The following is a 24,592-nucleotide window of genomic DNA, read 5'->3' on the forward strand; positions in this document are numbered from 1 at the left end:
AAACCTGGTGAACAACTACAGGAAACGGTTGACCTCTGTAATTGCAAACAAAGGCTACTGGACCAAATATTAACTTTGGTGTTTTCAGGTGTTCAAGTACTTATTTGCAGCTGTATCATACAAATAAATCGTTAATGAAAAAAAATCATAAATTGATTTCTCTCACAGTGGACATGCACCTACGATGAAACTTTCACAGCCCGCCGTGATTTCTAAGTGGGAGAACTTGCAATGTAGCAGGGTGTTCAAATACTTATTTCCTTCACTGTATTTAAAACTGCCGACGTAGCTTAGCCTTTAGCCCCGCTATCTTAAGGCTAGTGTTAAAATAGACAATGATTCGCATTCTCGTGGCTGCGTTTAAACCCTTGAAGAAACGGATATTTGACTAAAAACTGTGCGGCAACACATGTAGACCGACAACGCAACACTAAACTGCATTCGTTATCTTCAATGAAGACAGCCCATGTGAATCGCACTTTGTTCGAGGCACCACATGCCCGGCTGCAATACGATTGGCTGGCGCACGCAGGCGGGAACGTGAGACGTAAAAATTATTTACTCATCTATTAATTACTATTTCAACCAACGATCAACCTTTGATTACGCTTGCGCTCCCACATTTTTCGTGTTGCTTTGTTTCCACGGAAAATGTAAAACTTTATAATCATGTAATTACATTTATCTTATCCATTTTGAAGAAAGGATATCTGGCGATTAAACCACAAATAATAAGATTAAGATCATTACTAATGTGTCAATGTTGATATTTTGCATTCTATACTAGTCAAATCAAAATCAAAATGAGTGTCAAACCACAAATATTACTCCAAATATCAGTTTATATACATATACATATATTCAGAGTACATTATAGATCAACATCCACAGAGGAGTGCGACCAACCCATCCAGCACATGTACACACACGGTGAAAAAAACAACACCGAATGACGACAATTCATAATTCATGAGGCGCTTGTTGTACTACGTATGGAACTGTAGCACGCGGGCAAGCCGCCGCACGATCGTCGCGCAATGAAATATTCATGCGCTCCGAACTAATTGGACTCGGAAGGGCGCTTTGTTTTCTTTCTCAAGTGGTGTAAAATCATCTGCAGATTAAGGATCGATATATAAATAAAGAAATATGCACAATGGCGGGGGGGGGGGGGGTTTGTGACTCGTGTAGAGAGCCACGGGAGGGTGTCGGTTGAGGTGGTGGTGGTGGGGGGGGGGCACCCAGCCCCATTTGAACGTGATTCCACCGCTTGAATGTTTTAGTTAAATAAAAAATATATATTTATATATACATGTAAAAAGTTAATCACTTTATTTTGCTTAGACACATTTTCAACATGACGATACAAATACGGCTTTCGACGCGCGGACAAATTCACGCGTGGGTCGGATTTGGAATGGCACTCGACTAATAATTGGAGATGAAATAAATAATACTCACTAATACGGTGAAGTACTCTGTCATCATCGGTTACAGCATACGAGGTCACCAAAGCATCTTCACCCATCCGAATAAATGGAAATGCCATTGATCTATTCCACCTGTCCCAAAATATGATGTGTCATATCAATATCAATATTACTGTACCCTATATAACATACAGTAATGACATAATTAAATACAATGTACTATATAGCATAAAGTACATGGAAAGTGAGGAGACGTCACAACTCCTTAGCAGTAATATTAGTCATTCTTCGCAGAGGATAAAGAATATATGCGAGTATTATAAGTATATCTATCCACACGTTGCTCCAAAATGAGTTCAAATATTCTTTGCTGAAAGGGTTAAAGGTCACCTGGAGTTTTATGTCTTAGTTATGTGTTGGTATGAATCCGAATGTCATAAAGGCTAAGCTACGTGTTTATTTTTAAATTAACTCCCGAAGAGAACTGAAATGATTTCCACTCCCCGCCGTTGACTGGCAAGCGATCCAGGGTGTAGCCCACCTCTTGCCCCAAAGTCAGGTGAGCTAGCTCCAGCTCACGCATGACTAGCATCAGTTCAAGCACTCGCGGTAAATACAGTGAATCGTTTTCGTACCTAGGAAGCGGAATTGGACAATTTCCAGCAGCACGCCCGGTGAACTCTCATCGGGAACTGGTTGGGAATCACCGGGATAGGCTTGACGACACTCGATTCTGAAATATTCTTGATGCGCCGTTCCAACGCTAATCAAACGGGTCTCGGCATTCCTCGGGGAAACGGATCTGTGCTTGAATGATTGCCGGTGCGACGCCCTCGCGATGATAGAACAACACATTGTGTTGAACAAAGAGGCCCTCGAGTGCTCCCAGGGGTCCGTTTATAGCCCCGGGGGCTGCGGCTTTGACAACAACATGCTAACGCTTTTTCCCCATCGCCGACACGTGCCTGCGCCACCCAAAGACACGGAAGGACTGACGACTTCAGTGTTTTGATGACAAATTAAATTTCAAGCCACAGTCGGGAACCTTTCGCTTTGGCTACAGGGCTCCATCTGCAGACGCATCAGTAAAAATACCAATTTATGACATTTTTGATTTGAAAACACACCAACAAACAAATATGAGCGCTGTATTGTATAAAAACATGCATCGTTTTATGGAGTGTAATTACTGCGATTAAAGTGAGTAGCAGCGTTTCATTTGGACAAAAGTAGTTCTTCATCTTGGTGCCCGGGAACGAGGCTGACTTCACGTCATTTCCGGACAATAAGGCGCGACTTTTTTCCCCCCACACGCTATCAATTCTGCGGTGATTCGGCTAATTTGTGCATTTTTGTCTAACGAGCGCAGGGGGACACTCGAGCAGAATAGGTAAGAGTGAGACCGGTGGAACATATGTGCCGAGGAAGTCACTTTTACCGGCAATTTTTTTTTTTTTTTGCACTAGCGTTAATGCTGTGCTAGCATGTTTCTGCTGTGTTACTGCCGCGTCACAGTGATTTTTAACGGTATGTTTTTTTTTTTTTTAACCGGCCCTGTTAGTGCAGCGCTAGATTTAGCACGGTGCTAGCGTGTTGTTGCTGTGTCTCAGTGATTTTTACCGGTATGCCTTTTTTTTCTTTTTAACCTGCCCTGTTAGCACTGCGCTAACGTGTTAGTGCTCTGTTAGAGCCGCGTCACAGTGATCTTTACCGGTATGTTTTTTTTTAACCGACCCTGTTAATGCTGTGCTAGGGTTAGCACCATGCTAGCGTGTTTCTGCTGTGTTACTGCCACATCTCAGTGATTTAGGTATGTTTTTTTTTTTTTGTTTTTTTTTACCAACTCTGTTCGTGCTACTGTGTTGTTGCTATGTTAAGCTAAGCTAAAGTATTAAAACTTTGAAAACTCTTCCTGCGTACCACCTTTCTTTGTAAATATCTCGTGTTTCAATATGGGCACTTGCGGCTTTTGTATGTATCAAATGGTATTTCCTTTCCAAATGTACTGGGTCAGGCTTATAATCAGGTGCGCTCTGTAGGCCGGAAATTGCGGTACTTGAGGAGCTTCATTTAGTGATTTGAATGAATTAATTGATTCATTAATTCATTCATTCAGTCAAGCTACTTCTGATGATTGCTTAAAAAAAAAAAAGCGCTATAACGGGGGAACACTTCAATGGCAAACGACGCTCAGCGATGCTCACCGGCGCCTTAAGCGACACGTCGCCGCTTTATTATTATTATTTTTTTTTTTGCAAACGTCTGCAACGCGACGCTCCAAGTGGCCAGCGCCACGCGTCTCGCCCCCTGACGACGTCACGGGGGTTTCGGACGGGCGCCGTTGCGACACAACGACCGCCGTGCACTTTTCTAACATCTGCCGCGAAAAGAAGAAGAAAAAAAAAAATCCACCCTGCCCTGCTCCCTTTGACACCGTTTTTTTCACGAGGGAAGAGCGGGCACAAAAGCCGCCGGTTCTTGTGCGATATCCCGTCAAGGCTGTTGTGCGGGCGGCCAAGCGTTGCCTTCCTTCGGAGAGCCGGGCCAACATCATTCAGCTTCCTCCGTGTGATCCCAAGCACACAACAAATCCTGTGGCCCACAGCTCAGTGGCCAGGGAGAAAGAGCCGCCACACAATGTCTTTTTATCCATACGTGCGTTCACGGGGCGTGCGGCATCTATTTATTTGGCCGACTTTTCATCGGCATTATTGATTGCGGACGACAAAAGAATCGTTTTTTTAATGACACTCAAACCTCGAAAGTTCAAGGCCAGGAATTTGCAATTCGACAGCACATTGCAGATTTTAAATTGGACAGTGCTGCTCCACAAAATCCTGAATCAAAGCAACTGGACTCTTCTGGTTTGTGATAACCAGAACTCAAGTGTGGACCCAAATGCCCGACTCGGTACGCGGGAAAGAAGGTCTTTATTTGTTCCAAGGTCGTGCGCCGGGAGGTCAGTCGGAGAGAGCAGCGGCATCGGGGACGTGAACCTTACTGGGTTGGTCGGAGGACCGGCATTGGTCGATAGGCCGGGATTCGGGATCAGAAGCGAGGAAGCGCCGGAACGAGGCATGGATGGCAACGATCTGGCAAAGCCAGACCGTCCGCTTGGTAATTATTGGGGATGAGGCACAGGTGTGCGCCTCCTGGCGACTGCATGGCGAGGACCGGCAGGACCATGACATGGTTGGTCGTAGATACTTCAGCTTGAATCTAAAAGACTTCTTTAGTTCCATTTTTGGTTCTGGGGATCCAGTGCGTGTCCTCCCAGGGTGTGGTCAACAATTGGGTGTCGTCGTTGCCCAATGCGGGTCGTACCAATCAGTCGTTCTGACATCTTGTGGCAAAACGGCTCATCGGAGACGTTCTTCCCATTAACGGGACGATCTTTGTCCGTTAGCGAGACGTTGAACGCTAACCCGCCTCGAGCTCGGTCAACGCGAATGAGAAATCATTTTCAACGGCCTTATCTGGTTGAACAAAAGAAATTATTCTTCATTTCTCTCTAGATCTCAATGGCGTGCATTGGTGAGTTCCTGGACCCGCCGTGTTTTTGCTTGCCGAAACCTTTAGCGCAAGGATGTGACGTTAAGCCACATTTGAAGATGATTACAGAAGTGGCCCGGAGTGGGGTCGGCTCCATTCTGCGTTCTCGTGTTTTAGGCGTTCACTGGCTACGTCAATGGCAGAAATGCTGGAGGGTTTTGGGGGGGCACGTGAACGGCGAGGGCGCATGAAACGATGCCACGGTTTCATCCGCGGTGAGTCTAAAGTTCTAGACCTCGGTGTTGGGTATCTGTACTTTAAGAAGCCCATAAATGCGAGTTGTCGTGACTCCGGGGTACAGGTGAGAGGCCACGCGGCCAATATTTAGCAAGTGTATGACTGACTTTGGCCAGTTCTGCTACTGAAAGACTTTTTAACTGGTTGCTGCATCCAAATTCCACCCATTAGAAACTAAATGACTCAACCAATCGAAGGCTGATCAGCATTTCAAAATTGCGCCCGACTGCGGTTCATCCACATCGCATATTTGTGATCAAATTGCGTCTCGCGTCGAGCAAATGAGTCCAATAAAACAAAGGGCTTTGTGCTGTCTGCTGGGGCGCAAACAGAAGCCATCACCCCGACAGACCCTCTGTTTCCACTGAGCTCAATTAGCCCAGCGCTAACGCTGTATAATTAACACCCCTACGAGGGCAATCAAACAGAATCTAAATGAATGGCAACGGCGGCGTATTAAGAAAAGGCCTCCGAGCGGCGGGGGTGGTCCGAACCCAGACAGAAAAGACATCTCGCGGGCAAACATGATAGAATTACAAAACGAGCAGCTTGCAAACTGTCTCGGCTTTGATGAAGAAACGTTTAATTATCCCCCTGGCGGAGAAGGTCTCCTATTGTCGAAAGCTAATTTGTCCCTTTTGGCTACTTCCTCACCCGACGGGCTTGTCAGTCTCGGGTTACCCGCCGCCGCCGCCGCCTCCTCCTCCTCGCCGGCGGACCACCGTCGACCCGAGTTCCACGCGGACAACTATTTTGTTTGTTAAGCGTGGCCCTTTGGGGAGAAGATGAAAGCACGGAGAAGATGCCTCCCACTCGGGTGGGGGGGATCAGGCGGGTCAATTTCCCTCCGACTTTGTCTGGTCTGGGCCCACAAAGGCCACCATTGGACCGCACCGGAGGCCGGCTCGCCATTCTCTGCCTGCCACCGCCGCTTGATTCACACCATAATAGATGTGCAAAACCAGGCTCTCCCGCACACAAATCCTCTCCGAAATGTGAAACGGGAGACGGCGCTCCCCTCACGCGGCGGCGACATCCAAATAGAAAGGGACACCGAGGCGCTCGCTCTGGTTTCGACGACCTTCATATTATTTTCCGTTCCGGTAAATAGTCCGGTGCCGCGTGATTTAAATGCCGCCGTGAACCCGTGAAGGGTCCCGACCGCGTCCGTCCGTGTTCCGCCCGTGTTTTGAGAAAGTGACGCGTGAGAAATTCAGTCGGAAAACTTTTTGGCTTGCTGAGTTACCGTAGCGCCAGTTTGGACTTGACCAACTGGGAACAAAAGTGGGCCAGATCATTGACTGGCGTCATCCGCAACTCGGCACGGAAGTGCATCTGCACCACGTATTTTAAAATCTTTCATGAACTATTGATAGATTGATATCCGATAGGCTGCTTGGACTTGGACAAATACTATTAAATGAAATTATTAATAAAGCAGCACTGGATTTGCCAAAGTTTATCTTCCCCTTTTTTTATTTCAATTATTGATTCCTGCAATTCTTTCCAGAAAGTACAATTAAATGCAATGCCATTAGGCCCCGACGGTAGATCCGGTCCACATTTAAATGCAATTTAAAAAGAGAGACTTGCGGGGTGGGGGTGGGGTTTGGGAGGGGTTATATATTTGCATAGCGAATTAAAATTAAGACCTAATTATGCAAATACATGATCAAATGCGACAGTGGATGGGTTTCAATTCTGTTCATATCATCATTCTGTACGACAATAGTCACTCGATAGGGCGAACGACATTGCGCTCGTTCCCGACAACCATGTTAAATATTCAGGTGGTGTTTAATTAATAAGTGAAATTAAAAAAAAAAAAAAAAAAAAAGAGTAGGGCGGGGGGGCCTCATGAATTACAAAGCCTTGCTTCTTAAATACACCTTGACAAATCCTCCTCCCTGAGGAATTCCGTTGCCTTCATTCATTTTTGGACGGGGCCTTCGAAACAGACAAGAAAAAGTCACAAGTCACAACTTAAAGGCCGCAAGAATTGAGAGAAACGATTAAAAAAAAAAAAATGGACCGGACCGCAATTTCCAAACATTTCCCGCCGTAGCGTAAACGCGATCCGAACCGGAGGAAAGCGTGACGAAAACAAACCGCGACGACTCCCGCTGCCCTAACCGAGCAATTAATTAACATGTGTTGAATATTTAAAAGCTAGCAAACATCTTTTAAATATTAATCATGTGAAGAGGAGGAGCAGCGTCCCCCACCCCCACAAAATGAGAAGCACGGCAACCAGAACCGACTGAACTAACAAAATTCTCCGTCTGACGCGCTGCCGCCACGTACGCAGCCTCTCGCCACGTCAAAAATCTTGTTTACATACATAAATAACGGGAGTGAGAGGACCTTCAACGCCACAAACGCGATATATTAAGCAGTGTTTTACTTTGAAAAACAAAACAAAACACGCTCTCTTGTTTATGCTGCTGTGCGTAATTAGCAGCCATTTAATACCGCGCCGTTAAAAGCCGAGATGCGTCGCGTTGGTGCTGCTCGACGGTTTTTATGTGGACGACGTCTGTTGCTAGTGAGACTTAATTAAAAAGCCCATCGGTGTAAGTACAGATATTAAAAGGGATAAAAAGGAAGGGGGGGGGGGGAGAGAAAAATGTAACTTTCGTTCAAGCTGATCCTCCAGATTTGGGCAATCAAAGTATGTGAGATGAATAGCGGGAGGTAATGAACTGGCCAAACATGACATTTGCTTCGCTCTTAATTAACAAAGTTGTAAAACAGAGTTATCGGTCGGCCACCGCAAGCTGTGAAAGAAGCAAAGTGCTTTTTTTTTTTGTCTTTCCTGCGATATTTTTATTCAAAAATCTTACTTTTCATGCACCTCACAAGCCATTTGTTACTTCTAATTAGTTGATCGAAAGAAACTAATAAGCAGTTTCCTCCAACAAGGCCCTCAAATGATGCCGCGAATTACCGTAACTCCCGGCCTGCAGAGCGCACCTGCTTACAAGCCTTGCCGAGTACATTTGTAAAGGAAATACCATTTGGTACATACGTACGCCGCACCTGTGTAAAAGCCGCGCATTAAAACCCACACTGAAACACGAGATGTTGACAAAGAAAGACGGTACACAGAGTTTAATGCTAGCCCGGCTAGCTAACGCTAGTGCTAACGCTAGCGCCGCGCTAACGCTAACAGGGCCAGGTTAAAATAAAACTTACCGGTAAATAACACTGAGACGTGCCAGTAAGACAGCAGCAACATGCTATGACAGCGCTAACGTTAGCGCATCGCTAACAGTGACCGGTAAAAGTCACTTCCCCGGCACGTATATTCCACCCATCTCGTTCTTAACTTTTCCCACTCGAGTGGCCCCTCGCAGCCGTGAGGAAAACTTGCACAAATTAGCCGCATCACCGCATAAACCGTGTGGAAAAAAGTCGCGGCTTGTAGGCCGGAAATGACGGTAGATGCAATCTCTAAAAAGAAGATGGAATATGTTAAGGAAATATGGTGTAAATTAGCAAAATATGAAATAATAATGAAAAAATATCAGGACCCTGAGTTTCCTCTTTTTTCACTTAATAAAAATGCTCCACTGTAGTATGAACTAAAACAATAAAAAGCATGTGCCAATTTTTTTTTCAGTGCACAATGGCAATACAGTATATTAAAATGGATTTGCACGGTTACAGATGACAAAAATTGACCTTTAAGAGTCAACAAGATGACTGAAGTAAGTTCCCCAAGATTGCGCGAAAGGTGGTACTTTACCTGTGCATTTTCCCCCAAAATATTTTTCACTTTATCACACCTAAAATACAGTTTTCCTTTGGCTTCATCCCAGGAAAACGACAATTATACTTCCTCTTCGTGACTTTCATTTTCTTTTCCAACGGCAATTTACGAAACCCAACAGACAACGAATAGCAATACATAAGTGTACATGTACATGTAATACCTCACAAGCAAACAGAAATTACAGCGTGGTTGCCGACAAACGGAAATTTTTGTACCATACCGCCGTATCAGCTCCTGTAAGCTCGTCGGAGAGGATAAAGAATATACCAAAATATATCATTCTGCTCTGCGTTCAAATATTTGTTGGTTGTGCAGTACATGCGTTTCCCAAGATGTGCTAGCATTAAGCTAGCAGACTAAAAGCTAAGTTGTCCCACAAGCTTCTAAAATGGCGATTGAACAGAACACGTTTGAAGTCGATTCTCTATCGCGTATTCCAGGTAATATTGGGGTATTTTTTTAGCAAATGCGTCAGACTTGTCCAAGAGAGGTCTCAACTATTTCACGCAAGGATTTGTACACGGAATTAAGATTTTGGACGGAGCAGGAAGCAATGTCAGAGTTACGCTCGATGCAAAAAAGTTTGACGCCTCACAAACTTCATATTGAAATCCTAAAATAGTGGAATCGTACTGCGCATGTAAAGCAGGGTGAGTACTTTTTACTTGGACAAAGCACGAGTAATATCATTGTCGTCTTTATAAGCGAGTTCATTTGGCTTGGCATGTAATGGAACGCAGTGGTCTGTCTTAAAAGTCTGATGTGATACCAACGGGCAAATCGACAGTTCTCTTGTATTACGTGGCACATTTACGTATCCCTAACCCGACTCTTCGGCATAAAACATGACACACGTCATTCAGCGGGTCAGTGATTCACGAACAAAGCGAAAGTTGTTCTCCTGCAATGTAATAATAATAATCAAATTCAGAGAAGATACTTTTCCCTCACTTAGTTTCGAACATACAGCCATGTTTTTGTTGACATTGTCCACATTTAGTTGTACGTGCGCTCTTCCGCGAGCCTTAATCCATCGTAGACACTTGGTCAACTGTGTTTTAGGCTTTGGGAAACGAAGCAACCTAGCAGGATATCTTTCATCAGAATTGCACGTTCCCCAAGCGCATCTGAGGACCATTTTCTTCGTAACATGAACTTTTCCAAGCGCCCGCTACCGACAACCAGCATTGCTCGCGGGACAATACGGCGAGAGGCCAGTCGGCGTGTCAAGCCAGGGGTTAAGACAATGCGGCTATCTGATTGGCTATTATTGTACGAGCGATTGACAGGTCGTAAAGGTCCATTTATTCATATGCGATTGAATCGCGACATTAACGTCGGAGAATGAGGCTTTTTTCCGCACACCGCCATCTGCTGGATTTTTGGCCGGGAACTGCCCGAATCAACCCCGACTGCAAAAGGTGAGCTTGTTTACGCGCAGTTGACAAATAGCGAGGTATCGAGGCGGCCCCCCGTGAAGCGTGACGCGGTGTCATTGGGGAGGGGGGAGGTGGCGGTGGGTGGAACAGGTGGAAGGTAATGAAGAGTATCAGCGGGGTAATTGATGACCCCTTCCTCCTCATTGGGGATGTTGTTGTGAAGCTTAATCTTTGTCATCAGAGAGGGAACGAGAGAGAGAGAGATGGAGGAAGATCAAGAAGGGGGGGTTGGGTTAAGCTGTCTTTCTCTCTCTCTCTCTCTCTCTCTCTCCTCTGGGTCAGGTAAACATGCTCGGCGGGGACAGGTCGGGGCCCGCCGTCTGACCAACCAGGCTGAAAATGGCCCTTGTCCGCTGCCGGCGTGTAGCGTTTCGGGCACGGCTTGTAATAAGAAGAGCCAACATATTTATATACGATCGAGAGGCCCCACCTGGTTGCTGCCTTCTGTCTGGCCCGTCACAAAAACAGCTTTGTTACTCCTGAACAATTCACAAGGTGGGAGGGGGGAAGGGAGAATGGGGGGAGAGGGGAGGGGCACATCCAGGCCAGTGGACGGTGAACCCTCATCGCGGTTCATCGTTCGGGGCCCGCCATTTTGCTGATTTTTTTTTTTTTTTTTGTCATGTTGTCTGTGTTGCTGTTGTTGTTTTTTCTTCCTGTTTGCAGTGATGGCGGGAGACAATAGCGACCCGGTTTAAGAGTTTTTCATCATACAGGCCATCTTTCGTACATTTTTTTTCTTGCTTTAACTCACAAGCAACAATTTAAGACGCAAGCACTGTATTAATCTTACTTAATTACTCATATTTACTGCTGAACTAAATATAAAATAAAAGAATTACACAAGACAACCAAATAACTTCAAGCTAGCCTTAAAGTCTGTTAGCTTAATGCGAACATACGGGTCATCTTTTGTATGTATTTTTTTCTTGCTTTAACTCACAAGCAACAATTTAAGACGCAAGCACTGTATTAATCTTACTTAATTACTCATATTTGCTGCTGAACTAAATATAAAATAAAAGAATTACACAAGACAACCAAATAACTTTAAGCTAGCCTTAAAGTCTGTTAGCTTAATGCGAACATACGGGTCATCTTTTGTATATATTTTTTTCTTGCTTTAACTCACAAGCAACAATTTAAGACGCAAGCACTGTATTAATCTTACTTAATTACTCATATTTGCTGCTGAACTAAATATAAAATAAAAGAATTACACAAGACAACCAAATAACTTCAAGCTAGCCTTAAAGTCTGTCAGCTTAATGCGAACACAAAATAGGAACATATTAGTGTTCACATGGGAGCGTTATAACGCTTCAAGTGGCAGGTCCATCCATCCATTATCCAAACCGCTTATCCTCACAAGGGTCACGGGAGAGCCGGAGCCTATCCCAGCTAGCTACAGGCGAAAGGCTGACTACACTCTGAATTGGTCGCCAGTCAGTCGCAGGGCAGATATCGACACCATCACTGAGCGGGCGGGAATCGATCCCACGCTGCTCGCAGCAAAGTCAGGCGTGTGTACCACTACACCATCAGTGACTAGTCAAGTGGCAGGTATTTGAATAAAAATGGTTTATAACGACCTTCATATTTTTCGCTAGTTTCCAGTAGCTCATCAAAGGGGTTTCACACATGTTAACATTTTACCTTAAAGCATTTATGCTTTTTTTTTTTTTAGGCTGCCTGGAATCTTCTGGAATATTCTGGTGAATACAGATTTAGGTTATATTATGTTACATCTTCATTTATAAAATTTTTAAGACTATGGTTTGTTTGAACATTTTGATGTTTCAACATACCATTTAAGTTTCATTTTTCAGTTTTATGGTAAACTTCAACTGCGAGTGATAAAAATATCTTGAAGCAAGCACGCTGGGCCTCTTCTCTAGAGAACTGGGACCTTACGAATCCTTTAAAAAGTTTTATTTACATTCTGTCTGGAGGAATTCTTGACAATGTTTGTTTTCATAAGTTTAAAGGTGCGTGACGTACAAAACTTGTTTGATCGCCTCTTTATCTGTCTGGCAGATTTGACATTGGCGGGTTTGTAATGCGAAAAACCCAACGTTGCCGTTTTCCTCCAGGCGAGTGACCAAGAGAGATGCGGTCCCGTCCACCCCCCGCAGCGACAGGTGCACCGTCCCCGCCGGCGTCTCCGGCTCGCCGCTGACCTCCAGGCCAATTAGAAGCGTTCACGGCGAGTGATTTGTTTTGCCGTGTGCGGCAGCTGTCCACTCAGCAACATTTATGAGTGATTAGTTAAGCTTGGCCTGAGCTCTATGCGGAACCTGCGAGGAGCGCCAAAGCCGCAGTCACGCGGCGTTGGTACGTGGGGGGGGGCTTAGCGGCGGAACTTTTTGGAGAGAACACCAAACGAATAATGAGGCCAACAAAGACGTCCTTTGACAGCTCCACCGTGTGTTTTCGAGTGGAGAGCAGGGGAGGTCCGCTTACGAGAAGTTACCAGATGACACCGACTCCGTACATTTTTGTGATGTCGCAAAGGCGACGGGGGGTGAGGGTGAGGGTCAGCGCTACTTCTCGGTTGTTGATGAACATCTCATGCTAGCCCTCTGAAAGACCTGTGAAATGAAAACAAATGTTTCAAATTGCCTTTATTTTCCACATTATTCATAAATTATGATAGCCATCTACTGTATGTGAAGACTCTCATCATTAGGGCTGAACGATTATGGGCGAAATAATAATCGCACGTGTTTTGATGAACAGTTATTCATCGTGATTATTTACATTTCTTTACAAGGCGGCTGGTAAAGCGTTGGCCTTACAGTTCTAAGGACCCAGGTTCAATCCCGGCACCGCCTGTGTGGAGTTTGCAAGTTCTCCCCGTGCCTGCGTGGATTTTCTCCGGGTGGGCACTCCGGTTTCCTCCCACATCCCAGCCACATGCACCATTAAATGGACACTCTAAATTGCCCATAGGTGTGATTGTGAGTGCGGCTGTTTGTCTCTACATGCCCTGCGATTGGCTGGCAACCATTTCAGGGTGTACCCCGCTTCCTGTCAGTTGACAGCTGGGATAGGCTCAAACACTCCCCGCAACCCTCGTGAGGATAAGCGGCTAAGAAAATGGATGGATGGATGGATTATTTCTCCTTAAGGGAAAAAAAGTCATTTTTTTATTGCAGTACTTTACAAGAAAAAAACTAAAATTTTCCATTTTAGCAAGAGATAACTGAATAAATGTGTAATTACAAATGAGCTAACTGAATAAATGTGTAATTACAAATAAATGGAAGCAAGTACAATTAATGCATAAAACAGTAAAATTAATCTGGAAGGCCCAATTTTTCATCCGCTGATTTCGGAATTCCGATTAAATTTCCACATATGCGACATCTCAATTGGTTTATCAAGGTTAAAGAGTGCCAGCGCGACCTCTCGGCTAAACGAACAGTTCATTTTGCGGCGTGGCGGGCGCCATCTAATGAATACCGTTAAACAGCCTGAATGCATTTGGAGACCCCCCCTTGCATGGAAGCGTGATTACAAAGGACGGCTATATCAAGTGGTCCTTTCATTTGGTTAACATGATCAAATTGACTCCCGTGTCACGAGAGATGACACCGGCGGTAATTAATTTCTCCATTAACGCCGGGGCCGGTGTGACAGCCGTGCAAACACGGCCGGGAGAGCGGCGTCGACGGTGGCGCCGGGTGGGGTGGGGTTGAGAACCCTGGTGCGAGGTGGAGGAGGCGTCCCGTGATCTGTCTGCTGCGCGTTTGGACAAAACCCCGCCCGTCTGCTGCATGTGCTGAGCCGGCACTTTTCAGGGCAGCTTTGAATTTACATATCATAATGAAAGTTTGAAATAAAGACGATAATTAGTCGAGGGAGTCATTAGAGCCCTTGGCCTTTGCTTCTTTGCGGAACGTGGAAATGCTATTAATCCATTCCAGCATGCTCCCCAAAAAAAACATCAATTTGGAAATCAAAATAGATGTCTATATTATCTATTGTTATTAAAAAAAAAAAACACCTTGCAGTGATGACATTTAAGTATCATGTAAAGAATTACAGTGATGCCTCGGTTCTCGACCGCAATCCGTTCCAGAAAATGGTTCGAGAAGTGATTTGTTCGAAAACCGAATTGATGTTTCCCATTACAATGAATGGAAAAAGAAATAATGCGTTCCAAGCCTAAAAAAATGGCTTTTTAAAGCATTTTTTTGGCTTTTCCCGATAATAAACTGCATAGTAGAAATACATGTATAGTTTAAATACTTTATTTAATACAATAATAAAGGATGAAGGACATATGGCAGTGAGTATTATTTAACTGCCTGTCTACATGTGATGCTCCACCGTTGTAGTTAAAGGGTTATAACACTTCTTCTTATTCTTCTTCCTTTCCTTTCGGCTTGTCCCGTAAGGGGTCGCCACAGCATGTCATCTTTTTCCATCTAAGCCTATCTGCATGCTATAAATTAGCCTGTCTGTAGCGCTTTTGTAGCATTGTTTGCTCACGTGAAGCTAAAGGATGTGACCAGGATCCCTCATAATACACTGAAAGTAGTAATATCATAGCCTTATGATGTAGAAAATGATAAAATCTTGTCTTGTCATTTCCAGTCCATTCTACAAATAATTTGTTGTGGGTGTAAATCCTTTTGGGCTCGTGGAATATGTTTATTCAGACGTGCAACAGAGGCAAGAGAAGCCTCCGATCAAATCAGAAGGCTTATGAATTTATTCAATTCGTCTCAGCTCCCTTTGTGGATTAAACCAGTGATTGCTCCCCCCCCCCCCCGCAAAATGCATTATTTTAATAAAAACGGCAGTCTATTTCCCGATGTTATTCACGCATGCGTGGATGCCTGCAGGCCGCCCGCCGGACCTTTTCGGAGCAGAAGCGAAACCGACCCGGCCGGGGCTTTCTCCCGGGGAGCGGGTGCGATTGTCCGCCATTTTCACCACAATGCCGCCATATGGGGAGCAGAAGGATGAGCCGCTGGGCTACCCCCACCCCCGCCTGAGCAAAGGCAAACAGCCATCCCCGTATGCATGCAAGCGGTCACTTAGCGCCGGCGCCTCTTTAGCATTACAACACATGAAACACAGCGGTCACTTTGTTTCCGCCGAGAGGCGTCGTCGGGGGGCCTCACCCCCCTCTTAAGGTGCCTCCGCATGAGGCAGGATAAACTTAGGGGCCCGGGCCCGGTGTCAATAAATAAAAAAAAAAAAAAAAAAAAAAAAGACACTTACATGCTTCTTCAATCCTATCAGAAGATGAAAAGAAAGGGGGTGGGGGGCAGTCCATTTCCTCACACCGTGGAAATGAGTTTAAGACAAGACAAATGCCTTTAAGTGCTCGTGGCCGCGATGTGTGTTTTAAGGCTCAGCGACTTTGAAATCTTTCACGCTAAAATTTTTTTTTTTTTTTTTTTTTTACTCGATACCATAGTGGCAGAATTACATAGAATTAAACAGCTTTTGTCACACTTTCTGATTCAATTCAGCGCACGTTGAGCTGCTCCTCCTGGTGTGCACGCCTTGGCCACGCGGGGGCGTTATAAAGCAAAATCACAGATCTCCATCAGTCGCAACCCCGAAGCTGTCGTTTTCTGCGGAGGATGAAGAAAATATGACAGAATACTGTTGACATGTCTTGCTGCAGAATTTGTTTTCATTAGGATTACAACACTGCCACATGGATGCTGATATCTGCCTATGGCATTTGCCATTTTGCGTTAACATTAGCATTAACATCGCAGGCTATAGGCTAAGCTATGTGGTTGATGGAAAAACAACGTGCGATTCTTTTTGTTTAATGCTTAACGTTAACAGCTTCAACTTGGGAATGAAAATAAAGAGTATTTACCAATTGACCTTCCCGACTTGTCAATCGCTCGTACAATAATAGCCAATCAGATAGCCGCATTGGCTTAACCCCTGGCTTGCCACGCCCCCTCTCGCCGTATTGTCCCGCAAGCAATGCTGGTGGTCAGTAGCGTGCGCTTGGAAAAGTTAATGTTACGAAGAAAAGGGTCCAAGAAAATGTGCAATTCTGATGAAAGATATCCTGCGAGGTTCCAAAGCCTAAAACACAGTTGACAAGTGTCTACGATGGATTAAGGCTCGCGGAAGAGCGCACGTACAACTAAATGTGGACAATGTCAACAAAAACATGGCTGTATGTTCGAAACTAAGTGAGGGAAAAGTATCTTCTCTGAATTTGATTATTATCAGTGGTTTATACATTGCAGGAGAACAACTTTCACTTTGCTTGCGTAGCACTGACCTGCTGAATGAAGTGTGTCATGTTTTATGCCGAAGAGTCGGGTTAGGGAAACGGAAATGCGCCACGTCACGCAAGAGAACTGTCGATTTGCCCGTTGGTATCACATCAGACTTTTAAGACAGAGCACTGGGTTCCATTACGAGGCAAGTCAAATGAATACACACGCTCACTTCTAAAGAGTACAATAATATTACTCGTGAACTTTCCAAGTAAAAAGTACTCACCCTGCTTTACATGCGCAGTACGATTCCAAAATTTTGGGATTTCAATATGAAGTTTGTGAGGCGTCAAACTTTTTTGCATCGAGCGTAACTCTGACATTGCTTCCTGCTCCGTCCAAAATCTTAATTCCGTGTACAAATCCTTGCGTGAAATAGTTGAGACCTCTCCGTAGAACTCTCTTGGACAAGTCTGACGCATTTGGCAACAAACATACCCCAATATTATCTGGAATACGCGATAGAGAATCGACTTCAAACATGTTGTGTTCAATCGCCATTTTGGAAGCTTGTGGGACATGGCTAAGGGGGCGGAGCTTAAGATTGCAAAGGTCCAATCTATCAGACTTCTGCTTGTGCTGAAGCGAGATGAGTCACTGACATGATACAACACCCGAGATTTACTACAAAATAACCCATCTTTGTTCCAATATTGATGCGAGCAACGTACGGTGACAGGCCAAACAATTACTTGCACTTGTACTACATGGCAGACGGCACATAATTACATTTTTGGTGACGGTGTTGTTTGGTCATATGTGGTGAGATTGTGTTTATTTATTAGAACGTGACATATTTGCTACGGCACAATAAAGGTTAAGACTCACTCACTAAACTTTCACGTTCAATACAAAACACGCATTTCCTAATTTTATGAGTTTTGTATTTCCTGCAGTGAAATAAATACCGTAATTCCCAGCCGACAGGGCGCACCTGGTTTTAAATCTCGGTACACAGAGAGCGGCGGTGCTAATGCTAACACGCAGGCGCTAATGCGGCAGTGCTAATGCTAACACGTCAGTGCTAACGCTAACGCGGTGGTGCCTATGCGAACTAGTGCGGCGTCTGTGGAAAAAAACTCATGGCTTGTAGGCCGGGAATTACGGTAAATGAATAAATAAAACTGATAAAAAAAAAAAAAACTCCCAATGTTTTAATATGAACATCTGAAATCTCTACGTCGATGTATCTGTTTTTTTATGCAGCAGTGTTTCTTACACTCAGGTATGATTCGGCATAAAAAAAAAAAATTGTGAGCAGGAGTCAATTCGCCCTGTTTTTATGGCCAAAAGCAATGAGGCGATTGGCCATTTATGTCTGGGTTGTGTGTGGCTCAGCGGCGCCGGTCAGCCAGTCGGCGTGCAACTTAAGTGTATAGCGCGATTGTAATAATGACTTACTGATGGGAGGGAAGAGGAAAAAAAAAAAAGGCAAACTGCCTCATCCGAAACTGTCTGATTATGACTCGGAATGGATGAGTTCATAACGCCGTTAAAATTTTATTGTGAGACAAAAAAGGATATTTTGTTGTTAGGTGGGGAAAACGCGTGAAGGCTTAATATTTAGTGAAGCAAATCACAGCCCTCGACCTCACTACTTTATCGCAGGGGGAGACATTGCAGAGCTGCCCACAATCGAGGAAGCTCCGTGATATACAAAAACCGTGATGCCGCGGTTCTCCGCCGCAATCCGTTCCGCAAAACGCTTCGAAAAGTGAATTGTTCCAAAACCGAATCGATGTTTCCCATTACAAAGAATGGAAAAAGAAATAATGCGTTCCAAGCCTAAAAAAATTGGATTTTTAAAACAATTTTTTTTAGCTTTTCCTGATAATAGACCGCACAGTAGAAATACACGTATAGCTAAAATACTTTATAAAATAAACTAATTTATACAATAATTAGCAAAGCCTGTCGTGGGTGGGTCAGCTGCTTGTACCGCACGCATTATGTTATTTCCGGGTTTTAGGATGAAGGTTTTTTCGGCGGCGTGGAAATTTATAACAAAGCGTGTCATGGGTCAGTTAGCCTGGTCACATGGTATATGTTATTTCCGTTTTTTTTGAGCGCCGTGGGAATTCACAACAAAGAATGTCATAGGTCAGCTGGTCTGGCCGCGCACAATATGGGTTTTGTTGGGAGTGTTCAAGCACCGATTTTCGTTTGAAAACTGAAGCAAAAAAAAAATCTCAAAATTTTAATTCGAAAGCTGATTTGTTTGAAAACGGGGATGTTCGAAAACCTAGGCTTTACTGTACCAAGCATCTAAGTGGTGAATGTGGCATTGGCATTTGCCAGTTCGTTGCGGATGCTTTATTGCATCCTGGGATACTCCGCTACTGTGCGTAAGTTCGCAAGTTTAGTGTTGAGCATTCTTTTGTCACAGCGAGCCTGTGCATCTTTAGTTTGACCACGTCTTGTCCAAGTTTGCCTCGTAGTCCTCGGACCTTGTGCACGTTTTTGGATCTTGCCTGTTGCCTAGCGTTTTTGTGCTTCCAACTGTTTTGGACTCCCTTTTCGTGCTCGACCTCCTTCTGGAATAGAACCACTCTTAATATCATGCCCTCGCCTCGGAGTCCTGCATTTAGGTCCGCCCCCGTGCTGATTGCTCATGACAATGTGTCAGTATTACAGTGAACTGACAAATTGCTTGAACGTTGAACGCACGTTTTTGCCCCGTATTTGAAACATTTTGCAAGATAAAAGAACAAGAACAGGTTTGGTAAATAGGTTTGTTGTCAAATTGTGTGTGGGAACAGTAAAACTGTCCCCAAACAAGTGTTTTTATATGGTTGCTCAATGACTTTCATCCATCGTAGGTGGGTCTATTGAGAACGTATCTTTTTTTTTTTTTTTTTTTAGGGGGGGGGGGGGGGGACCAATCCCCCTAACTTGTCTGTCATTTTTGCTTCATCTTGCTAACTGACACCAACTAACAAGCACATAATGTATGATCGGTTCATCATCCATGAATGTGCTGAATGGCCGGCTTACTGACCTCGCCTACTGAAACCGGGAGGGGTCATTTTCTCCTTCTGTAAGCTCAACCTTGATTCTTAACGCGGAGAGCCCGGCGGTAAATCACGGCTCCCCGCCGAATGAACTCCGCTACAAGGCGACAAAACTTAGTGGAAGTATTTATCGGGGGCGCGGTAATGCACTGTGTTTAAGCCCCATCCATTGAAATATGGGTCCCACTTTTAATATCCAGAGGGTGAAGCGGGAGGCAGTCAGGTGATTCGCTATAACCAAATGTTACAGTATAAAACAGCGTGTCACGCTGCTATTTGACATGAATGAGATTAGATGGAATTCTTTCTAAGTGAGGGGAAATTACAAGCCTATCGGGGCGGGGGGGGGGGCAAGCGCACACACACACACACATACACAGGCATCCGCTTGTGCTACCCCCCGCCCCCCTTAGCCCCCCCGCGGCCCGACAACGGCGGTGTAGTCGCGCATGAACATCGACATGAGCGGGGAATGACCCCGCAAACCACATCCGTAACCACCTTGAGTGCAGCAGGAGGGAGCGAGCGGTGTTGTTTTAAAGGTCAGACCAGTGTGAGGTCACGCTAGCGCACACGCTACCGCGAACCGCTGTCAAGCGGCGAGATTGCGCTTCATACAAACACGTGCGCCTTATCTCTTTGTTACGCGTTTGTAAAAAAAATGAAAAAAATTGCAGTGTTCACTTCTTGCCTACGTAAACAAAAATATTTTTTTTTATTTTGATGGACCGGCATGAAACACATTAAAATTAAAACCTCGCTACTCATATGCTACATGCAACATTTTGCTCCGCTTTTGAATCCTTCGCTTGGTTTTTGGACACCAAAGCATTTGTCAAGTTGTGCGACAAGGATGACAAGCTAACACAAAACTAAATAAAAATAAAAATTATATTTTGGGAGAACTTGGCAGCAAAATTTATTTTTTTTTTTTTTTTTAATCATGTCAAATTACATGAGCATGTTCAGCGACAAAATGTGTATTTTCACCAAAGGTTGAAAAAAAAAGTTGAAAAAATTCATTGATTTTGTGAAATAACTACAAAAATTCCAAGGAATTCTGTTATGTTAAGTGCACGTCACAATTAAGACGGTAACGCAAAAGGAACAAAGTAGCAATGGTAGCTAGTCGCTAGCACTAGTAGCGCTAACCATTTTAATTCCAATAGATGCGGTAAGTGATTACTTTTCAGTAGGATTGCCACAATCAAATCTTTTTAGACTCCATTATATATTTTGCCCTGTACTCTCGTAATCAAGACAACGAAAATAATATTTGCTAGACGGTTAGCATTCACGATTAGCAATTACTGATTTAAGTTTAAAAAAAAAATGCTAACAACCCTTCACCTGTCTCATATGCCATGTTAGATGTAGAGCACACATCTGATCGTGTCCTAAAAAAATCACTTACAGATGTTTATGTTGTTTTGGCCGAAGTTTTTCCACTGGTCACGAGTCCGTCTGCAACAAAAGTCCCTGCGCTAACAAAGGAGAGTGGTTAAAAATGCTCTTGGGGATGCCAAATATGCTTTTATTACTATTTTTTATTGCTTCAGGCGGAACTTTTTGCAAGGACCAATTTTATTTTACACAGTTTGACTTTCCAATGACTGTAATGCGGAGTACATTTGGAACGGAACCCCCACTCCCCCCACCCCGAGGTTGCTAATCATTCCATGACACGTTCACCCTCTTTCACATGACTTTCCAGCACATCAGGATGACGCCTTGTGAAAATTGACCTCCACCTTTAACTCCTGCTGGAAAACAACACGTGTCAGCAGGCACCCCCCGACCCCGCGGGCCATGTCGGGGGGAGGCGAAGAGGTGAGGCGCTCCGTGCCCGGTCTTCTTCGGGACCACCATAATGACTGCTAATTACGCCGCCATCTGCGGGCTGACACCTGTTCATTAAAACGCAGGAAGAACTTTCGTGAAGGCTGCGAGCTCACAAATGTGATTGGGGGGGTCTCGATTTACGTGATTTGTCCTGAGTCAGACTTGGGTTGCCAAATTTAGGACGAGGACAAATCAAGACGTGACTTGACTTCGACTTGATATTCATGAGGTGTGACTTTGACTTGAAGCACACAACTTGAGAACTTTTACATTTGAAAATGTACATTTTTAAAATGTTATTGAAAGAAAATCGTTTTTTTGTCTGGTGTATGCGAACCTTGCCAACTGGTATTGGAACCATGAATACGTGATTGTGTTAGTAGACCTTAATAAGTACAGATACTGACTGCAAAGGGGCTAAACTGCCACGGCCAGGCGATAAAACATAACTCATTAAACCAAAATAACGACTTGCTTTGCTGAAAATTTGGAGGAGACAAGGCACGGGGCTGCTAGTACTCTCTAATGGTATGTTAACCAAAATATTGCAGTGTCACAGTACCCACGGTACGCATTTTACAGCTCTAAAATGTATTATTTTTGACTGAGTGGGTAAATAACTTTTTTTTCCCCTTTGAAAACGCCAAATAGATTCATTCCTAAACATGAAAAAAATAAAATTAAACCTCTTGTTTTTAAGGTAATGAATTGACTTTGTGTAGTAACATCAAATTGGAAACAATGTGTTAGCCTTGCTAGCTTGCAAGTTACCGCCTTCGATAGCAAGCCGACAGCATTTACTATATTTCACCAATTATAGAAGTCTCATAGCTGGTTGTAAACATTCATTTCAAGACAGCTTAATAAGAATATTTATATATGTTACCTTGAATTTGTCCAAGTGCGATGTCATTGCATTTCGGAAGTATCGCTTCTCCTAGCGCCCACTCTTCCGTTAGCAGCTTTAACGTAATCTTCCTCTACCGAGTGGAGGTATCCTAAAAATTCCCCAAATAGTTGACTTTGATTGAATACGATCCGGCTACTACAGGTGGAGTATCAATAAGACTTCTGAGACCTCTGCGGCGCTAATGATTGAGTGAACTTTGCGTGACACTTTTCCAGCACTCCAGGAGGCATCGCCAAGGTTAACCAGGCCACGGGGCGGCATTAAGAGGCGGGAGGGGAGAGGAGGGGGGCGGCGGCGTTGTTTGGAGCGGGAAGCCAATAAAAAAGCTCTCGGATATCTGCTGAGGGGGAGCGCGGGCTTGTCAATTGTGTGGCCCAAAGAGGTGATCTGCCATTACCGCCTCTCGCAAGACTAATGAGAGCCATTGTGCTGAAAGCTCCTCGAATTCTACGTCGATACTCATTCGGGGGGGGGGGGGGGGGGTGTCTGTGTTGAACGCAGTTTGTTTTTACTTCCTTTCGATGCGGAAACAGTTGACACCTCAGTTCGCCGCTTGCTTTGCGGCGCTTGTCGTAATGCTGCGTTCCGGATCGCTGCAAACTTGGAGGTCATTTTGGGCCTCAGACTAGGAGACGTGCATTAGGGTCCATATACACACACACGCGCTCAGCACCGGGGGCAAATATCGTGTCACAAAACATTCTGTCTTTATTGACTGATATCTGATATCAGATATCTGAATACAGGCAAATATAATCAGATATGGTTAGGGTAAGGGTAGCTTTTACGGATGGACAATACTGTGTACTGTGACTCATAAGTAGAGGTTTTCCAAATGGTTATCGTTAGAATAATTCTCGATATTGTATATACTCTCATGAACAGGTAGGTATGTTATGGTAAGCATTATTAATGGGGAATCTGGTTTAGGTAAGACCAGGTGAGTATAACACAGTAGGGCAAGAATCGCGAAGTTTCCATTTTCCTCAAAAGGAATTTTGTGTTCTCTTTCCATCCCCAAGTCAAAGTCGAGATTCCTTTCCCTGTCCTACAAGCTAAAACTCCTCATAAACAATTAAGTGGATGAATGTACTTTACAATACCCTTTGGTTGGTGAAACCAAGTACGCATGCATCCCTTGTAATAGTTGCAATACAACAACAGACATGCACTAAAGGAAGTCTCTCGTATCAAATATTTAATTCCATCACTCTGATCCTGAAAAAGTCAGAGATTCACCATTCATTCACCCAACTATATTGAAACCGTTGTCTTTTTTTTTCCCGTGAAGACGGGAGACAGAAGAAAGAGAGGGGTTTGCAAGAATGGGGCCAGCTGCTGGAGAAGATGGAGCTGCCAATGGTCGCTTAGGGGCTGGCAAGTCCTCATGCTGGATCACCTCAAGACTACTGCAGGACCCCCGTGGGACCCGCGGCAGTTTACCTACTGCGCAAACAGCTCTGTGCGTGACGGAGTCAACACGGGACTGCACTTGGATCTGGAAAACCTGGACGGGGCAGGGATCTACGCAAGTCATCCTCAATTGCTTAAGGACTCCATCAGTTTTGCCATTATATCAGCATCACCACACACTAGTGGTATACTTCCACTGCTCAATGCCGCTCCATACTTGTGCTTTTTATGTCCTCAATGTGTCATACTAGAGTGGCTCGAACTAGCAGAGATAAATTCCTCGTCTGGCTCGTCACATACTTGGCCAGTGAACTGGATCCCGATTCTGAAGATAGGTGTGAGTGGAAGACGGCAACTTGTCCAGGCTCTTACCAAAAGTCAGCTGGGGTAGGGTGCGACAGGCTGCGACCCCGATGAGGAAAGACCAAAGGGATGCACGTCATTTTTGATATCCCGTAGAAAATGTTTGTGTCATGGCCAGAACTCGCGGCTGAAGACAAACGCATGACCGTTGAGTCTTAGTAGCAGTTTGGGAAGAGTCTTTAGTCCAAATACCGGTAAGCAGTCCACAAAGGCAGCAGTAGTAGATTCGGCAGGCGTAAGAGGAAGGTCAGTAACGGGTCGGGGTTTCGGTACACGGGATAGCAAGAGCAGAAACAAGGAGTTGCGGGAATGTCACACGGGATCAACGATCTGGCAAAGACCACAATACAC

General features: G+C 44.6%; 1 protein-coding gene across 2 annotated transcripts in view; it reads right to left on the reverse strand.

Annotated features, from left to right (window-relative positions):
- cdhr1a (cadherin-related family member 1a) overlaps positions 1-24,592 on the reverse strand; it is a 287,197-nt gene that overhangs the window by 87,451 nt on the left and 175,154 nt on the right. For both annotated transcript variants that reach the window (XM_061836296.1, XM_061836294.1), the window contains one exon: positions 1,462-1,562. The gene's annotated coding sequence lies outside the window, so the exon portion shown is untranslated. The remainder of the gene's footprint in view (positions 1-1,461; positions 1,563-24,592) is intronic.

This window comes from Syngnathoides biaculeatus, chromosome 12, assembly GCF_019802595.1.
Source record: "Syngnathoides biaculeatus isolate LvHL_M chromosome 12, ASM1980259v1, whole genome shotgun sequence".
NCBI lineage: Eukaryota > Metazoa > Chordata > Actinopteri > Syngnathiformes > Syngnathidae > Syngnathoides > Syngnathoides biaculeatus.